The 19,684-nt window shown below is 43.5% G+C and overlaps 1 protein-coding gene and 1 long non-coding RNA gene across 2 annotated transcripts in view; one reads left to right on the plus strand and one right to left on the minus strand.

Moving 5' to 3' along the window:
• LOC310698370 overlaps window positions 1-19,684 on the minus strand; it is a 758,866-nt gene that overhangs the window by 463,918 nt on the left and 275,264 nt on the right. The window lies entirely within an intron of this gene.
• The window catches only part of ARHGEF9 (Cdc42 guanine nucleotide exchange factor 9), a 286,345-nt gene continuing 275,336 nt past the window's right edge, over window positions 8,676-19,684 (plus strand). Inside the window, exon 1 of the mRNA XM_083484960.1 lies at window positions 8,676-8,720. The gene's annotated coding sequence lies outside the window, so the exon portion shown is untranslated. The remainder of the gene's footprint in view (window positions 8,721-19,684) is intronic.

Here is a 19,684-nt window from a genome sequence, read left to right on the forward strand (position 1 = left end):
CTCTTCCTCTGCAGATCATATTTAGTGGGTTTTTCTCTAAGAAAAGCTTATTTATTTGGCACACAGAGAATTGCCAAAAAGTGCCTCAGGAGATTAGATCATTCTAACAGCACTTTGTCCCTGTTCTATGACACCTCTGAGCAGCAACACCAGCCGCTCCCTCTGGCCCCTCCTGGTACCAGAATATTTCAAACCCAGAGTTCTCATCCAGGCAATACATTGTGCCCTCATTGTGCCAGAGTTCAGCTGTGGTCAAGAAAACAGAACCCAATGACGAGACTGTGAACTTTCTCCTGTCCATTGTTGTCTGAGTGGATGAGTCAGAAAGCAACGAGCCTCCCCCCCCCCCCACTAGCTGAGCACAGCCAATTAGTTTGCATCCTGTAACAGAGATATTTTTAGGGGAGGGGGAATCATAGGGAAAGGTCAATTGTTCAGCCTCTTTGTGAAATTGTTGGGCCTGGTCCAAATGCCTCAGCTACACTCTTCAACTCTGTCTTCTGTTTGTGCTTTGGCACATAGGAGGTTACTGGATCGGACCATTTGTCCATCAAGCTCAGTACAAGCAGTGGTTCTCAGATGGAGGACGTTCTCAGCACTGCTTAGAGATGCCCTTATGGATCAAATTTGGTTCCTTCTGCATGCACAGCATATGCTTCACTGATGAGCTTCAGCTTCTCCATGATCAAACCTTATATTTCCTGCAGCTCATTGCCAGCCTCCACCTCAGCGCTCCACATCTCTAACACTGGCACACTTGGGACCCAGGCTTTTCAGGAGTGGATTTCAAAGCAGCATTTTCCTTGTGAAATACAACCACCAGCTGTTATTGGTAGGAGAGCTTCCTGCTCTGAAAGAACAGGCATGTTTTGTAGAGATTCCACCTTCTTTGCCACACCAGAGATGAAAACAGGAACTCTTGGGTGCTTTTAATGACAGCCAACCTCTGCCCTTGCCCCATCACTGCTTCAGTTCTACTCCTGCCACACAGTACCTGTTACCTGCGTTTGCCAGGGACTCTTCTAGTGTGGCCACAAAGACAGATGTGTATGACATGACTGTAGGATGCAGTCAACAGGGTGCCATCAACAGGGTGCCCTCCTAGTCCCATCAGCCCCGGCGAGCATGGCCAGTGGTCAGGGATGATAGGAGATATAGTCCTGCAACATGTCACATTGCACCACAGTGGGGAAGACTGCCCAGGTAACAGGTGTGCCACTCAGTCTGCTATCCAAACACCAATGGTCAACTGGAAACTTCACAGCCTATTACCCCCCCTTCTTATGCAATAATGGAATACTAAATGGTATAGTTTTTGTAAAATATGCAGGTATTTATGATATATAAAATGAACCGTGAAAAGAGAAGAGGGGAAGTCACTTAAAATAAGTATTTTAAATTGTAAAACAGAAAATTTAATTAAAATTATATATATTATTATATATAAAAATTATATGTGTGTGTACAAAATATGTCTCCCATGTTGCTTCTGTTAGACAGCCTTGCCACCAGGGGGGTGTAATCTAGGGGTTGGCCATGATGGCCCCCAGCCAAGGGACCAACAGGCCCAGAGGCATACAAAATTGTGCCTTTTCAGTCTGGCTTGGAGTGGCTATGAGCCCACCCACCCACCCACCCACGTGCTCCCTAGGCTGCGCCTCCGCTGCTCTGGGCAGCTGCCAAGGCACACAGGCTCCTCTGGGTGCCTTGATGGAGAAATCTGACGGCTGGCATTGGCCAGCGGCACTATCAGAAGTGTGAGCAGAGCACCCAGCAGGGCTTAGAAAGAAAAGAAAGATAGGAGAGCCGGCAGTGATCAAGGGACGTGGGGTGCCAATGCAACTCTTTGCCAAGGGTGCAAGGGTGCCTAGGTATGCCTCTGCTTGCTACTGCCCTGCACTTGATTTACCTCCTATAAAGATTATTGTAATGCCTTCTGTGTAGGGTTGCCCTTGAAAATTGCCCAGAAACTGCAGCTAGTGTAGAATGCAGCCACAATAAAACCAACTGATAATGCAATGATACATCATGGAACAACTATCTTGCGAGATCAGCTCTGATGTCCAGTATGTTATCAAACCACATAAAACCCTTGCATCTTCGTAGCTAGGTATCTGACAGAGTTCCTCTCCTCATGATAACCACCCCATGCTGTTAGAGTGGCATGCTGTCCTCCCAACATGCATTGTTCGCTGTGCAGGATGTCAGAGGGGTTGGTGGAACTTGTCATTCAAAACATCTAGATGGCACCAGGTTGGTAGAGGCTGCTATGTGGCTGATAAACAATATAAACTAAAATTAAAAATCTAACAAATTATCCTGAGTGCTGTTGAAAGTGCATTTATGCGCTCATGTAAACATATCCCCATGGGCACTGAAACACCAAGTAGTGTCTGACCCTTGCCATTCTACCCAGGGTGCTACTTGATTAGCCTGCTTATTGAGCATTCGTTCTGATCTGTTTATTGGGAGATTAGAGGACACTGGATATTTAATGATGATTCATTCTGGTTTGCGGAAAGGTTAGATGATGCTATCAAAACAAGTATTATCCCACATTTTGCAGTGTTTCCTCATCATTTTCCTTATCACAAAAGTCTGATCTTTTGAAGGAAGCAGGGTAATTATTGCCAGGACCTCCCCATCAACTATAATTGTGCAACCTGAAGTTGTTGCTATATGACTGAATCCCACCTCAAGAGAACGACCGTCTGGAAGTGTCCATACTGCAGCTGGTGCAGTTTACTTTAAATGGTTATGTGCAATGAAGATGTTAGGTTACTGGACAATCAGATGTTTCTATCATAATAATTGTATCGGGCTTAGTTATGTTATTTTGCTTTTGTGTTTGAACAGCAAAAACTCACTGCCAACATTAGCAGGTGAGCCTAATTCTTAGGACCCTGCATCAAACTTCACCTGCTGATTCCTGCAAATGAAGCTGCTGTTAAAGGCATAGGAGCAGCCCAGGGTGCATTTTCTGGTCAATTGACAACCATTACACATAACTTCTATCGTAATCTAATTTAGGTTGGAGATTAATTAGGCTGTTGCCCACATGAATTCTGCCCGCACACAAACAAAAACCAATGAACACACCTGAAATTAACCATCTTCTATACCTGATCCCCGGAGGATAGAAATAATATAGCCACATATCTGATAAGGTGACTATTGCTGCAAGAGGACTCTAGTGCCTCGAGAGGCTGACAAAACAAGTAACAGAAACACAAGATGCTTTTTTCTTTCTTTTACAAGAAAAACAATGCCTTGACATATGCCCCTTGCAGATGAGCGCAGGTAGATGTTACAGAGTGCTGCAAAACACCATAGTAAGTCACCACTGAATTCCTTGGGACTTAGGACCACTCCAGGGTGATGGTTATTTTGTGGGTGTCTCCTGACAATAAAAATGCATTAGTGGTGGATTTATACTAGGCCATCAGCACCTCATTCCGCTTTATTAATTTTTCTATGATGCTTCCCTACTGTTACCACATTACTGCTACCTAGAGGGCACTCTTGCACTGCAGCTCAACAAAAACAGGACCCCTCAACACCCCCTCCCGAACATTTGTGATATAAAAAGTTACAGGATGCCAGGGGAAAGCTACGGGATATGTCTACACTGAAACTTTTGCAGCTGCAAACAGTATTGAAAAGCAGGATCGTGTATAACCTCCTGGTGTCATAGCTGTCAACTTTTACCTTTTCTTGTGAGGAATCCTATTCGGAATAAGGGAATTTCCCTTAAAAAAAAGGGCAACGTTGACAGCGATGCCTTGTGTCCATTATGAATGCACAATAAAAATGACATCTGCAGAGACCCTTTACTTCTTAGGAAGAATTCTGTAGACTACCCTGTTAGCTTCTGTGTGTGGAATTTAGGCACATACAGTATACAGTGGTAACTCGGTTTACATACGCTTCAGGTTACATACACTTCAGGTTACAGACTCCGCTAACCCAGAAATAGTACCTCAGGTTAAGAATTTTGCTTCAGGGTGAGAACAAAAATTGTGTTCTGGCGGCGCAGCGGCAGCAAGAGGCCCCATTAGCTAAAGTGATGCTTCAGGTTAAGAACAGTTTCAGGTTAAGAACGGACCTCCGGAACGAATTAAGTACTTAACCCGAGGTACCACTGTACTGAGTTAGTCCATCTTAGCTCAGTATTGCTGACTGACACTGGCAGTAGCTCTCTAGGGCAGGGGTCAGCAAACATTTTCAGCAGAGGGCTGGTCCACTGTCTCTCAGACCTTGTGGGGGGCCGGACTATTTTTTTTTGGGGGGGTGAATGAATTCCTATGCCCCACAAATAACCCAGAGATGCATTTTAAATAAAAGGACACATTCTACTCATGTAAGAACACACTGATTCCCAGACTGTCCGTGGGCTGGATTTAGTAGGCGACTGGGCTGGATCCGGACCCCGGGCCTTAGTTTGCCTACCCATGCTCTAGGGTCTCAGAAGGAGGACATTCTATACCTGAAAATGCTGGAGATGGAGCCTGGAACCTATTGCATGCAGAGCAGGTGCCATACCACTACTGAGCTTATTGCCCTTCACCTCAGCGGTACATTGTACTTGCACATTTTTGCCCCATCTTTACATATTTTCTCTATTTGGCCCCAAAAGGCAAAGTATATTTTTTTAAAAAACAAGCAGACAAAACTTTTGCCAGAGCAGTGGTGATAAAATGAAAGGTGTATGTGGTTCTGGTTCTGCACCTACTTAATTTCTAAGTGTCCAGACGCTGTTACAGGCAATGGAGTAATTCTTTAGGGGAAAGGATCAGGTGGGCTGCTTTTAACTGGCTGTCCATGGGTTTGCTATCTCTTAAGTGTACATTTCTTCTGTTCTGATATTCATGCTTTTGCAAGAAATTTCTCCATATATAATGCATGTTTACTTCACTAATGTTTTGCAATACTGTCCTCTGATATACACATTTACAGTTTTTTGCTGTGAGAATTGCACTGCAAAATTAAGTCGTGAGAAATTTAAACGGCAGCTATATTCCATTTGTATATCATTTGAGGGCATGTTTGTATTAAAATGTGAACTAAACTGAAATTCTCCCCCATCTCTATCTTTCACAGGCAATCGAAAATTGCTGCATCCTTCTGCAGTGGCCCCATGGGATGAAACAATGAACTTCAAAAGGTGCCTTCTCAGTGAAGGTCCTTCAGGCCCTAAACAAGAGGTGGGAGGAGCCTCAAAGCTGGGGCCCAAATGCGGCCCACAATGCCTTTCTGTCTGGCCCTTGGAACTTTCCCTAGTCCTCACACACACCCCTGTTCCCAGCCTACGCTGCTCGCTAGCCCTGCTGCACATTCCAAGTGCCTTGAATGTGTCCCTGACCTCCAATAATGCCTCTTAGTTGTGTGTATGGAAAACAAGAGGGATCTGTAAATGTGTGTAGAACTTATCCTACTGTAAAAAAGGTAAAAATTGCATTTGTTGCACTGCCCACTTTTATTTGTGGGTCCACCCACCCACCACTGGCATGCCATGGTGGGCATGGAAGGTTGCCCCAGAAGGAATGTAGTCCTTGGATTGAAAAGGGTTCCCTTCTTCTGCCCTAGACTGATTTTGCCCATCCATGCTGACTATTGAATCCTTGGCAGGAAGGAGTTAAAAGGGCCAGCTGTTCTGATTAGGATTTGCTTGAGGAACAAGTTTTTTATGAACTCTGATGCAGCCCTTTGTTCTTCATCCTTTGGTTCTTACTTCTGGCTTGCTCTTTGACATGCCACTTTGTAAACCACTTTGAGGGCGTGTGGGTTTTTTGTGGTGTTTTGTTTTGTTTTGTTTTGTTTTGTTTTACAATCAAGCAGTGTATAAATTTTATGAAATAAATAAAGGCCTCCTGAGCTGTCCTTTGGACTCAAGCAATAGTGATCAGATCCATGCATCAAAATGTATCATACAGTGGGGTGATTAATGTATGCAAAAGCTGTATTTTGAATTGGGCTATAAATGCAAGGGGGTAGGAAGCATTCAAATATTGAAAAAACAGGCAGGGGAGCCTGAATATGCTTCTTGTCTGGGGCGCCATTTAGTCTGAGGCTCGTCTTTGCCTAGTGACATCAAAGGTGACAGGCCAGCTCACTGGAAGAGAATGGAGCAAAGGGGAGCTGGGTTCTATTTATTTCTGAGAGAAATCTCACATCAAATACCAGAGAAAGTGGCTGTTGAAGGAGGCAGTACTGTCTATTTCTCTTGACTGAAGTGCTTCCTTTGATAATACCTTAGGGAACGGGAGACGCCAAGTCCACACAGAACGGAAAGGGAACAGAGGTTGTTGTCTCCTAGGCACCAGCTTTTTATATATTTCCTCCTGCTTGGACTTCTCCTTGCTCTTCTACTCCTCCCACCCCATATAAAATAAATTAGAAACAGGAGATGGACCCTTTCCCCTCCAGGCCATGATTTCAAAGCCTGTTGTGTAAATCAAATCCTGATATTAAACTGCTAAGGTGAACTGGATGGACCTTGACCGAGTACTGGGGGCATTTGTTTCTGTGTGTAGTGTCAAAATGCTCCCTGGAGGAGCAGGGTTGCTATTGAAATAACCTACCCAGTCAAAGATGGAGGAGAAACCCAGTTGTTTGCATTTAAAGGTGAACCCACCTTATTCACATTTTCTGAAACACAGCAAACCCACAATAATTGAACTTCTCCAACTATTGGACCCCAGCATAGCATTACTGAGGCATGCAGTGCCAAGCGTTGGGCCCAGAGGTATTCTGTGGATAATGTAAGATGGCAGCTGCATTGCCTTGCACTTTTTCTCTCAAAGCCAGGCACTCCTGAGAGATACGGTTGCCAGTCTCACCACCAGTCCCCACTGTGGCTGATCTGACCACTGAAATACCTGGCAACCCCATTGCCTCGTTTGACAGGAAGGGGATGCAAGGCTTTCCCTGAAAGTTCCTGCTGGAGAAAACTTTGCCCAGGACACTCTCTCTCTCTCTCTCTTTGGCCTTCATGACCATTATTTTAGGTATATACTTACTGAAATCACTGACTTAACGCTTTGCAAGTGTACTATCTCCCAAAGTGGTCACAAAGTTTTCAGACAACTCAGGATCAATAAAAATCTATGGAATATAGCAGAATGCTTCCTGCTGTGGCCTTACCCCCAATGCATTGGGTTGCCCACTATGGGAACAGACTACATATACCTTTAGCCTGATCTAGCAAGACTTTTCTTATGGAGGAAGCCTGAGCACCAGCTGCCATCATCCTAAACTCCTTGTTCTTACCCTATCCTTCTTCCAGGGCTGGCTCAAGACATTTTGGCACCTGAGGCGAACCACACAATGGCACTCCCAGCCTGCCACAAACCAGCACAATCACATGGAGGTGATGGTGTGGAATAAATTTTGCTTTATCTGGATAAAGTACAAAACCAGACTTCTAAGCACAACTCCAATACATACCACTCTGTAGTCCCCACACACTGAAGCACACAAGCATCAAGTTGCAGTGTTTTGGGCCTCTGGATTTTTCAAGGTTACATACTTTTAGCATTCCAATTTTGATACCAAGGATAATTGTTTGAGCTCTGTGTTGCCCCCACCTTGTCTGCCCAATGCACATGGTAACACACTCAGATATCAGGTTCAAATCCCAGCTTCCCCATAAAGCTCACATGGTCACCTTGAGTCAATTACAGCCTCACAGCCTAACCTACCTTACAGGATTGTTGTGAGCAAAAAATGGGGGAGGGTTATCAGTCAGCAGCATCTGCTGAGGTCAACTGGTGGAGGAAGTGTGTGTGTGTGTGTGTGTGTGTGTGTGTGTGTGAAGATAGTAGAATTATAAACTGTAGAGCTGTAGGACATAAAGGAATCTTCAGCAGCAAGATGGCCTGGTCATTTCCTGAAGTCTTGCAGACCTCATGGGCAGACTACTGAAATCCAGACCTCTATTACACATGGAGTTCACATGGTAGACTAAGTGTTTCCAGTTTATTTGTATAGAAACACAAAGATGGCTTGTTTAAGCCACACAAGCATCTGGACTTGGAGTGATCAGCAAAGATGTCCTTCCTGGTCAGTGCAAAAAAAGAGACAAACAAACAAACAAACAAACAAACAAACGGACTTGATTTCCTTCCTTCCAAGGTGAGGGGGCATGACCTAGTTAAGTCTGGGAAAACAGCTTACTCTATGGCCTTAACCCCTTCATGCACTTACTAGAGCTAAGCTTGCTGGTTACAGTACATGTGGCTGATTTGTCCCACAGGTCTGTTGTACCTGTTGCATACAAAGCAGATGCTTTTCCAATGAGCCACAACCTTTCCCATAGACACTGGAGGTATGAGTTTTATGCTGTGCATAGAAGGAGGCTGGGATGGTTTCCCTTTAGAAATGTTGTTTAATGAAGTCAGAGCAGCAGGTGCCTCAAAGTTTCAAAGAAACACCAAGACTCTGGAGGATCAGCGATAATGGTCCAGGTAGGTGAGTTGCCGTAAGGAAAACACTGGGGTCTAATTTGATCAGTAGAATGTTGGGTATGTGGTGGGCGGGGCTTGTGTGTTTTGCTCCGGAATCAGCCCCCCCCCTTCAGCCTGTGTTCCGTTAAGAATGTCAGTTAAGAGGGACCAACTGCCTCTTCTTGCTTCTTGCCTCAGACTTGCTTCATGTTGTTGTATTTAGTTTCTCTCATTCAGGGCCGGATTTAGGTTTGATGAGGCCCTAAGCTACTGAAGGTAATGGGGCCCTTTATATGTCCAGCTGTCCTTTGTCAACAGCAAATTGTCGCTGTTTATTGTGTTGAATATATGCTATATGGTAATTTATGGACCTAATAGGTATCTAAAGCCATTTGCAGATAACAGACAGGAACCTACAAAACACAGTTGCTGTATGTAGGTTTTATTTTATTTGTTTTTTATCTTGTATTTTGGAAATGTACATCCAGGTTTTTTCCCCTTAAATTTTTTTGGGGGACCCCAAGAGAGTGGAGCCCTAAGCTATAGCTTGTTTAGCTTATACGTAAATCCACCACTGAGAGTTTCATTATGTTATTTTGTTACAGTTTTCTTTATTATTAAAGCTTAGTTTAGCCACTAAACTTATTAAAGCTTAGCTAACACTTATTTTTCTCAAAGGAAGAGAAGCTCTGCTGAAGAATGGTGGAATATCCTAAACTTGGGTGGGTGAGGGGATATTCCCAGTTTGCCAAGAGGATTGATTTTGCTAATCACCCCCACCCAGCTCCAGTTGCCAAGGTAACAGTGCCATCCTTGTGACATCTCTTGCTGCTGGCTTAAAAATCATCAAGCAATGTGGGCATGAGACATGTTAGAGAAAGGGGAGGAACTAAAGAGTGAGGCTAGGAGAATTAGAAGAGGAGTGTTATTTGTTTTAGTTACTTAGATTTTTAGGGGTGGGGCAGAGTACTCTGGGAAACCAACCTAGGTTTACAAATCTCAAACAAAAATTGGAAAGCGCTATGGACCAAGAGACCATTGAAATCATTCTCCTCCAAGATCTGGAAATCCACTCTGAAGCTACGACATAGGTAGTCCAACACACCAGCACAGCTTTCTAGAATTTCCAAGTTAATCAAGCCTGCTGGAGGGGATGTAACACTCTAGGTACCTATGTCCACATGTGGTGGCATTGGGGAGGTTGTAAAAATATTTTTGGTTGTGGGGGGCGGTTAATGTAAATAATGTGTGGAATGATAATAGATATGACACCTGAACTAGCATTGTTGGGCATAAGAGCTACCCACCCTCAGGGATCACTGAACAATGATTTGCTCTCCTTTGTGTTAATGGCAGCGAGCATGGAAGTTGCCAAGTGTCGGAAACATGAGGAAGGTTTAAATATTCAAATAATATGGTGAGTAGCATTGGCTGAGAAACTGATAAGCAGACTCAAAGCTGCCAGAGGAAATTCTAGTCCCTTTTCATTTTATAATACTTGGCAATCATCAATGGTTTTTGTAACGACACCAGAACATGACAGAAATAAATCCTTCAGTGCACACAAGAATATGGCCAGACCTTTTGAAATAATTTTTGAAATGTTTATTATAAGATATTGTACACACTGATCAGTATGAGTTTCGTAATTTGTTGTTATATGTATTCCATGTAATTGGCAGTTATAGTGATAGTTTTGTTGCATTATGATGGGCAGATGTTGTATGTACAGTGTACATCATCCTGAAATCCTTTCATGACTGGCAGTATAAAAAATGTTTCAAATAAATAATGCAAGACTGTTATCCTTCTGGACTTTAGGAATGTCTGTCTTTTGTTATGTCTTTGACAGACGTTCTGGTTTCTAGAGGACTTGTCAATCTGCTAAGCCTATAGATAGTCCTTGTTCCCTGCCCTTGAATGTATGTTTTACTTACATTGTTCTCTCCGTGAATTATGCTATACCTGATTTCTTACGGTTTGAGAGTGATGAGAAGCCATTTCCTCGGTCTTCTACTCTTGTGTTCTTTTTATGAGTGATTTGGCCAAATTGTTGATGATGCCTGCCAATGTGAGCTAGTGTGAAAGAAGCTTTGGAATGCCCCTGAGGATTTGGCAATACAATGGTGTTATCCACCACAGCTGGGAAACCACTGCATATATTTGCCAGCCTGGTGTTGAGATCTGCTCTAGGAAGCTGTCCTCTGAAGCTCTATATTTTATGTTATGTTATGTTATGTTATGTTATGTTATGTTATGTTATGTTATGTTATGTTATGTTATGTTATGTTATGTTATGTTATGTTATGTTCTCTGTGTTGTTCAAGACCGAAAAGCTTGGGTGGTGTCTGAAGAAAATCAACACCCAGGATTTGGGGTTGCTGTTTGCTTTCCAAAGAAGCCAAGAATAGTCTCATGCTTTCTCTTAGATGGGATGTTCCTGGGACTGGGGCATAGACCCATGGCTCAAACTTGCATATGCTAATTTATATGTATTAGATGTCTTTAGCAAATTAAGATGGCAGGTGGATGGGGCCTTTGTAGTGTACCCAGCTCCCCTCGCCATCATCATAAGTAATAGTAAGTAATAATGATATTCTTGCATGCCACCCCAATCTCAGAGTGATGTGAGATTCTAAGGGTTTCAGGCACTTACCCAGGGTTCATGTTTCCTTTTGGAAAGAGGCACAGCAGAGACTGTAGTGCCTTTATTATATATGGTATATATTTACACATATATACAACCTGAGTCAATGATAGAGGGGTACACAGCATTAGCACCCCTAAAGAGTCAATTTTCTGCATAACTGCAGCTTTGGATTCAAACAGAGATCAGACATTGCTCTCAAACATTGCTCATATCCTCTCTCCAGTTTGCTGCTTTATTTCTAGGTCACATCAATGGAAAACTCCAAACTCATAACAATATAATAATAAGTCTAATAAAAAATTTAAAGGGAGGGAGGCTCAGTGCAAAAGACTAAGGTCACAGAACTCTGAGCCACCCCCTAATGATGTCCATGCTCTTAGATGGGGATGGGAGACCTCAGACCAAGAGACCAAATGTGGCCCACCAGACCTTTCTGTCCAGGCCTTGGGACTCCCCCCAGAGCACACCCCCTTCTCAGCCATACCTGCTTTCCACAGGTCATGCCCCACACCAGCCTTACTCAGAAGTGTCTTTGAATGCTGGTATTGCCTTTTGCTTGTGCAGCTGAAAAATAGAGAATGGTGTGTGAAGACACTAGCATACTGTGCAGAAGTAAAATTTACATTCATTGCTCTGACCACTTTCATTCCACCTACCACTGGCATGCGGCTTTTAGAAGGCTGTCCAGAAAGGGAATGCAACCTTTGATTGGAAGGAAAGGTTCCCCACTTCTGTCTTGGATGCTCTATACAGAAAGAAAAAGGAAGCACTACTTAGGGGCAAATGCCTGACTACACCACCCTCTGAAGTGTGGCAAGACTAGTGCATGTTTCTAGCAGTCTCTCACAAGCCTTTAAGAGTGTGCATAGAGCCTCCACATCTCCAGATCTAACTCCAGCATAGCACCTTTTCTCCTGGGGCAGATGAGAGGTGAGGTATGGATGTGAAGTTGATCTGAATCAGGACCATGTTGGGGGCAAATAGTGAAATCTATTTTCTCCGTGCCATGGCCCTAGTCAGGCTCCCTCACTCTTGCTGTTAGGCAAGAAAAAACAAGTGCAGAAATGCTAATTACTGGCTTAACACAAACTGTTGTTTGGCCCAAAATCTGCATTTCTTAAACTTATGGTAATGGAGGCTCACTTTCCCCACTCTGAACTAAAACCAGGTGCATTGCTTGGGGCTATTCATGCCTGGATCTGAAAAGTAGGCCTATAACCCAGTGTTGTTTGTTGTTGTTGTTGTTGTTTTAAAAAAACAAAATGATAAATCGTATTAGATTCATTGTGCAGTTCTATACATGCCTACTCAAAAGTTAGACTCGCTGAGTTTATTCAGGTTTATTCCCAGGTAAATGGCCTGTCAGGCCAGGGGGAGGTACATAAGCTGGTGGAGGAGGCACAGTCCCCTGTTGCAGCAACTGCTCCATACAGCGCACACCTGGGAATAGCTGTCTAGATGCTAGACTGCTGTGTGGGGGTATTCAGAGCTATAGGAACAACTCTAAGTGTTAGCTTTGACAATAAAGAGTTAACTATTTGCTGTGTGCATTCCTTTGGCTAGGGAGCACCCTTGACATAATTGACCGAAGCTAATTGGAAGGAGGGGACTTGGGTGGCACTGTGGGTTAAACCACAGAGCCTAGGACTTGCTGATCAGAAAGTCAGCGGTTCGAATCCCCGCGATGGGGTGAGCTCCCGTTGCTCGCTCCCTGCTCCTGCCAACCTAGCAGTTCGAAAGCACGCCAAAGTGCAAGTAGATAAATAGGGACCGCTCTGGCGGGAAGGTAAACAGTGTTTCCGTGCGCTGCTCTGGTTCGCCAGAAGCGGCTTAGTCATGCTGGCCACATGACCCGGAAGCTGTACGCTGGCTCCCATCTCCAGTAAAGCGAGATGAGCGCCGCAACTCCAGTGTCGGACACAACTGGACCTAATGGTCAGGGGTCCCTTTACCTTACTAATTGAAAGGAGGCATGGACAAATCAGTAACTCATGACTAGCTGGATGTGCATGTGTTTTGTACACTGAAATAAATATATTTAGGATTTGGGGGTGCCCCCCTGCCCCACAGACACTCATGACAAAAAAGACCTTAAAGACCCTGTAGAGTCACTGTAACATAGGACAGCATCCTACATTCAAAATATTATTTTTTAATCAAGTTACAACATTGAGGTGCTCTGAAATGCACTTGCACATTGCATGCAATTAGGCTACTCACTTATAGAGCAGGTGCAGCCTTCCAGATCTTGTCACATGCTTCTCAGGAAGATTTACAACTGGGGTTCATCCTAGCATCCTCCCTAAAAGCTATGGGTGCTTTTGTCTGTTGTTCAGGTCGATCACAGGTGCCAGTATTAGCCAGGATCCATATGCCTAGAGGAACAGAGACCAGGTGCTCCTGTGATGTACAGCAAGCAATTATGTTCATTACTTCTGAACATCTTCCATGAACCTTTTGATTTCTTAGAGGAGACCCCTTTAATGAAAAGTAGGACAGTCATGCCCAGAAACAATATTGTGCCCCAAAAGCTACATTTCCCCCTTAATCCAGAGGTGCGGGGCAGGAAAGTATTGGAAAGGAATCAGTTACATAACTCTTTGCTAATGAATCATCTGCCTTTTAAGCAGCTACTCAAGTCAGTAATAAAATTTAAATAAACATATATGTATATTGCCTCACAAGAGGTGCATTATTGGAGGAAGAATAAGATAATGAACAATTTAATGAACAAAACTTACCATTGTTGTTGTTACAAGGCAAGGTCCTTGTTAAAGCTCTTCCTAGTTTTCTTTTAAAGAACAGATGGGGAACTTGTGGCCCTCCAGATTTTATTGGACTCCAACTCCCATAATTCCGTCAGCATGGTCAGTGGTCCAGCATCATGTGGAGGGTCACAGGTTTCCCAACCCTATTTTACATTTGTACACCAAAATCAAGTAACTTTAGTTAATAGATAACTTTAGATAATAATAATTAGGAATTATTCCTTACTTGCAGTCCAACCAATTAAAATTTGGTCCTGCCAATTAAAACTACCACCACACACTAATTACTAGATTGTCACCCATTCATCTACCAATCAAAGCAATTAAAGCTCTAATTTGAACAGAGCCATGCAAAATTGCCATAGAAATGGTCCAGTTATGTTGTCAGAAGCTACAGAGAAAAGACTTGTAGAAATGTAGAGTTGGAAGGGACCCTGAGGGTCATCTAGTCCAATTCCTTGCAATGCAGGAATCTGTTGAGTGGTTTTATTTCTGTTGCATTGCCAGATTGAGGTTCCCTCCCTTGATGTTGTCACACCCTCAATAGCTCCTGCCCAGAAGCCATTAACCTAATTTAATGCAATAGCTTGTGCTAGTACAGACATGCTACTTGTCTTCAGCTGCCTTTGCAACATCCAAGCAGATTCCGGAAAGCTGGAACAATCCCAGTGCTGGAGAAGTAGCTCTCTAGAACATGGAATTGTTTCACAATGCCAAGAGTTTCCCAGTAATGAAAAGTTGCAGGAGCGGATGAAAGAAACCCATATGCTACCAAATGATAGCTGTATACAGTGGTACCTCGGGTTACAGACGCTTCAGGTTACAGACTCCGCTAACCCAGAAATAGTACCTCGGGTTAAGAACTTTGTTTCAGGATGAGAACAGAAATCGTGCAGCGGCGACGTGGCAGCAGCGGGAGGCCCCATTAGCTAAAGTGGTGCTTCAGGTTAAGAACAGTTTCAGGTTAAGAATGGACCTCTGGAACGAATTAAGTTCCTAACCCGAGGTACCACTGTATATAGTGATAGAACTAGGGTAAACATGTGCCCTGCTTTGCACAGGAAAGAAACTCTTCCATTTGAAGGCTGTTTTGTCCAGATCCACATTAAAGATTAAAAAAAAAAAAAGGATGAGAGAGAGAGAGGGTCTGTTGGGGGACGGAATTTAGTTTTGTTTCAATTAGCTTTTTAATTGTTAAATATAATTAATGCGCAAATGAGTCTCTGGAGTGGGGGGGGGGCATTCAGACATGGGGAATATGCCATAGTCTAAGAGGTGCTAGTGCTTCTTTTCCATTTCCTAGCATCCGTGTCACACTGACCAGCTGTCATCTTTTGGGATAGTCAGTGTATTTCCCTCCAGATGCTGTGGACTACAGTTCCTATCATCCCCTGTCACTGGCCATGCTGACTGTGACTAGTGGAAGTTGGAGTCTGCAACATATTGTCTACCTCTTAGAGAGAAGCATCAACACTGTGAAGAGTTGTTTAATACAAAATAAGTTAATTTGTCTTGCGTAATTGCAGCTTTCCCCAACCTGGTGTCCTCCAGATGTTTTAGTCTTCAGTTCCCATCTGGCCAATAGTCAGGGATGATGTAAATTGGTATCCAAAACTTCTTGAGGGCACCAGGTTGAGCAAGACCATGTTAATAAAGAAAGCCAGCATGGAGAGCCAAACAAGGGTCTCCAGATGTTGGACATCAACTCTCAAAATTCCAAGCCAGCATGGCCCATGGTGAGAAATGCTGGTATGTATAGTCCAAGAACACCTAGAAACCCAAGGTTGGGAAGGCTGAGTTATAGTGGTTATAGTGTACACTACCCTGGTCTCTTTAGAGGAAGGACTGGATATAAATGTAATAAATAAATAAGTTTATAGTTAATGCCACATAATACTTCCTGTCTTCATGCAGGTGTGGGGAGAAAATACTTAATATCCTAACATTTCAACTGTACACATAGGAATCTGATGGGTTTCCCCTTTTGGGGGCAGTGATGCAATTCAGAAGTGATTGTCTTGCATTGATTCTGCATATTCAAATAAGCCCTTGATCTGTCTGATGCATATCTGCATAAACATTAACAATGAGCCTGAAGTAGCACTGCCCAGTTTTACTTTCATAGGAAGCTACCTTATACTGAGTCAGATCATTGTCCATCTACCTCAGTACTGTTGACACTAACTGGCAGCAACTCTCCAGGGTTACAACTGGGAATCTCTCCCACCTGTACCTGGAAATACCAGGGATTGAACCTGGTGCCTTCTGCATGCAACGAAAATGTTCTACCACTTACTTATATGCCCTTTCCTTTTCATACCTCCTGGGCAGCAGGAACAGTTCAGTTTTCTTTTTTCTTCTGTGGCTGATAAATGGAGCATATTCTTGGTTTCTAGTGTCGGATGAAGGAACTGCACACAGCAGCCTCATACTTGCTGTTGCCAAATGTCCACATTTCTCTGGTGCCACCCATTCTGCCTCCCTTGGCTCAACAGAGCCAGTGGGGGGGGGGTGTTTGCATAGTTGAGTAGGAAGAATGCACCATCCCACACAACAGCCTATGAAATTGTGCACTAGGCCTTTACTCTATAACATTAGTTCATGTGGTTTGTTTGTTTTTTACAGAGTTCAAGCACGTGTCCCTGACAAAAAGATATGTACTGTAGAACTGTGGTCAGAAAATTCCAACTTTATTAAAACAAACACATAAAGTTGCTTCTTTTTTCTCTGAATTTAGTTATTTTTAAAAAATGCCTAGCACTGTCCCCTCCTCTTCCACTTGCCCTCCACTGGTTAGTTGGCAGCCAGACAATATTTCCTTTTCGAATTAACTAGGAGGCAAAGCTTTAAAAAAAATAAAAATGAGGGAAATAGGGTTGGAAGAGCAGTCTCTGTGAGTGCATTGTGTCATGACTATTTTTATTCTGCTCCCTTATGATAACTTTTCACGGAAGGAAAGGGAACTTAAAGAGCAGAGGGCGTGCCAGAGAGGAACTTTGCAGGAATATGTGTGTGCGTGTGTGCGCGTACACACACACACACACACACACACACACACACACACACTGCTTCTGACTCACAATTCCTTCACACTCCCTAAGGGAAGAAGGAGCCGATGTTTTCCTTGCCAGGAACAGCTCTTACTGTGGCTTCCTGCTTGAAGGTTCATAAACAGATGACGTCTAATCTGACAAAAGCCTAGTTCTCTCACTGTAGCGGAAAGCCTGTGTGGAAAGCTGGACCACTTCAGACTTAGAGTGAGGCTCATGGAGTTTAATGATGCCCCATGAAGAATACAGATATTCCCTGCATTGCACATAATGCTCTAATTCAGCCTTATCTCTGCTCTACTTGCACAGGTGTTTGGGGTGGTGGTGGTATAGACAAGGATGCAGTCATGTGAGTCCTGCCCCCAACCCTGCAGTCTCACCCTGCAGTCTCAAGTGGTGCAGCCCAGGACAGAGTGGGCTAGATCATTCAGGACAGTGAGAACTAGAGCATGGTGACTCAATTCTCTGATAAGAAAGAGAGTCACTCCTGTCCTGACTCATTTTGCCCACAGGTTACACCAGCCTTCCCTAGCCATGAGCAGACTACAGTTGAGTTGACTGGGGCTGATGGGGGTTGTATCCTAAATTGTCTGGAGGGCACTGGCTTGGGTTGCACCCTCAACTAATTCCATTTGCTTGGTTTTAAAAAATAAAGAAAATAAATACCAGGATCTTGCCTTTTAAAACTAACAGGGGCTTCAATTCCAGCTGCCCTCCTACAACACAAACATATTGCTGGGTGCCCATAAAATAGCTACCAAAACACACAGGCTTGAGCCAATTTGAGACAATAGGTCATGTGATACACCATTAGTTCTTCAGCAGGTTAAAAGTGTGAACAGGAGGGAGAGGTGAAGGGGCTGTCTCCTGATGGAGTGGCACTTCAGTTTCTACTTCAACCTGGCTGCTGGTTTTTCTTTCTTACAACAGATCACACATTATGGGGGCAATCCTATGGCAGGATCTGATGGGTGGCGTGGGTTGTAGATTCAACAGAGCTTGTCTGACTCCCATAGCGGGAGTCTTTTCCATGAGACATGCCCACCACGCTGCTGCAGTTTAATCTAATCTGATGCTACATGCTAGTAAGCAGTAATGTAGTTCCAGATTCTACTATTGAAGCCTTGCAGTGCATACAGACAGGCATGAGCGTTTCACCCCTGGCCATTTGACCCATTAAGTCCTGGTTGGCTGGGAGGCCACTTAAGTTAGGTCTACTAGACCAAAATTTTAGAGCAATGTGAACTAAAATAGCTTCTGGGACACCTTTGGAATAGTTTCACAGTGAATCTGACCCTGGCCTTGTGTGAAAGGATTTCCCATCACCCTGAGAGTCTTCTAACCTGGGAATGCCAGGCATTCAACCTGGAACCTTCTGTGTATAAGGGATATGCTGTACCACTAGGCTATAATATGACAAACAATTTTGCTGAAGATGGGAGCAGGGCATCATGACTAAGTCTGGAGTGATTTAACCTTATTACCTGTCTAAACAACTTAGAATTCAGGGATTCTCTATATGTGGCTGTGCATAATGTAAAACTGCAGCAAGGATTCTTGATATTGGGGTTCCCATGATACCTTATTCCCTCAACCAAGTATAAATTAAAGCTGAGGCATGATGGAAACACGAAGCACATTTTTATTAACCAACAGTCCATGAGGGATAAATCTTGACAATTTCACTATTAAAGTAACAGAACTTCTGTCAGAAATGCTGTTTCAGGTTTGAGCAATAATTTTACTTCTAAGAACTTTATTTGTTATTCTCCACAACAGAACTGTTTTTTGTTAAAAATATGTCTTCCTAGAATGGCTGCTCATTTTAACTCTGCCTGTAAAACACCACTAACCCATTTCCATGTCCTTTTCCGTATCCTAAGGCTGTAGGCAATTACACTAAACAGGTTTATCCTGCTTGACAAACCTCTAAGCACACCCAGCTACTACTTCTTCTTTGGCGATCAGTCATAGCCGAGTAAGATTGTCTTTCATGAACATGGTTTTAACAGTGAGTCCGTGACTGTGGAGACCAATTATGGATCTACATGTCCTTCCGCAGTGGGGATATAGGTTTCCGAGTGGGAGTTGATCATGGTGAGGGTTTGCCAAACGTGCCTTCCTCTTAGCGCGTTTCTCCCTTTCGTCCTGAGTTCGAGTGTCTTCAGATTCCCATGACACCTTTGGTAAAGGCTGTTCTCCAACTGGAGCACTTGCAAGCCAGTTGATGGTGTTTGTACTACTTTTTTTTTTAGATTTACCTTGAGAGAGTCTTTAAAATTTGTGGACCACCAGCATTACACTTTCCATTTTTAAGTTCAGAATAGAGTAGTTGCTTTGGAAGATGATAATCAGGCATCGGAACAACATGACCAGTCCAATGAAGTTGATGTTGAAGAATCATTGCTTTGACACTTGTGAACTTTGCTTCTTCCATTCCACTGGCATTAGCTTGCCTATCTTCCTAAGTGATATGTATTTTTTTTTGGAGACATTGTTGATGGAATCTTACAAGGAGTTGGAGATGGCATTTATAAGTGTCCATGTTTCACAAGCATACAGTAAGGTTGGTAGTACAGTAGCTTTCTAAAAAAGCATTTTGCGAATGTCCTGGTCCTCAAACACTGCACTTCATCTGGGAGAAAGCTGCATGCGCAGAGCTCAGGCGATGCTGGATTTCGGCATCAATGTCAGCCCTTGTGGAAAGATAACTGCCAGATAGGAGAAGTGATCAACACTGTGCAACATTACACCATTTAGTTGGATTTGTGG

The sequence above is a fragment of the Podarcis liolepis genome, assembly GCF_965112155.1.
Source record: "Podarcis liolepis genome assembly, chromosome: Z".
Taxonomy (NCBI): domain Eukaryota; kingdom Metazoa; phylum Chordata; class Lepidosauria; order Squamata; family Lacertidae; genus Podarcis; species Podarcis liolepis.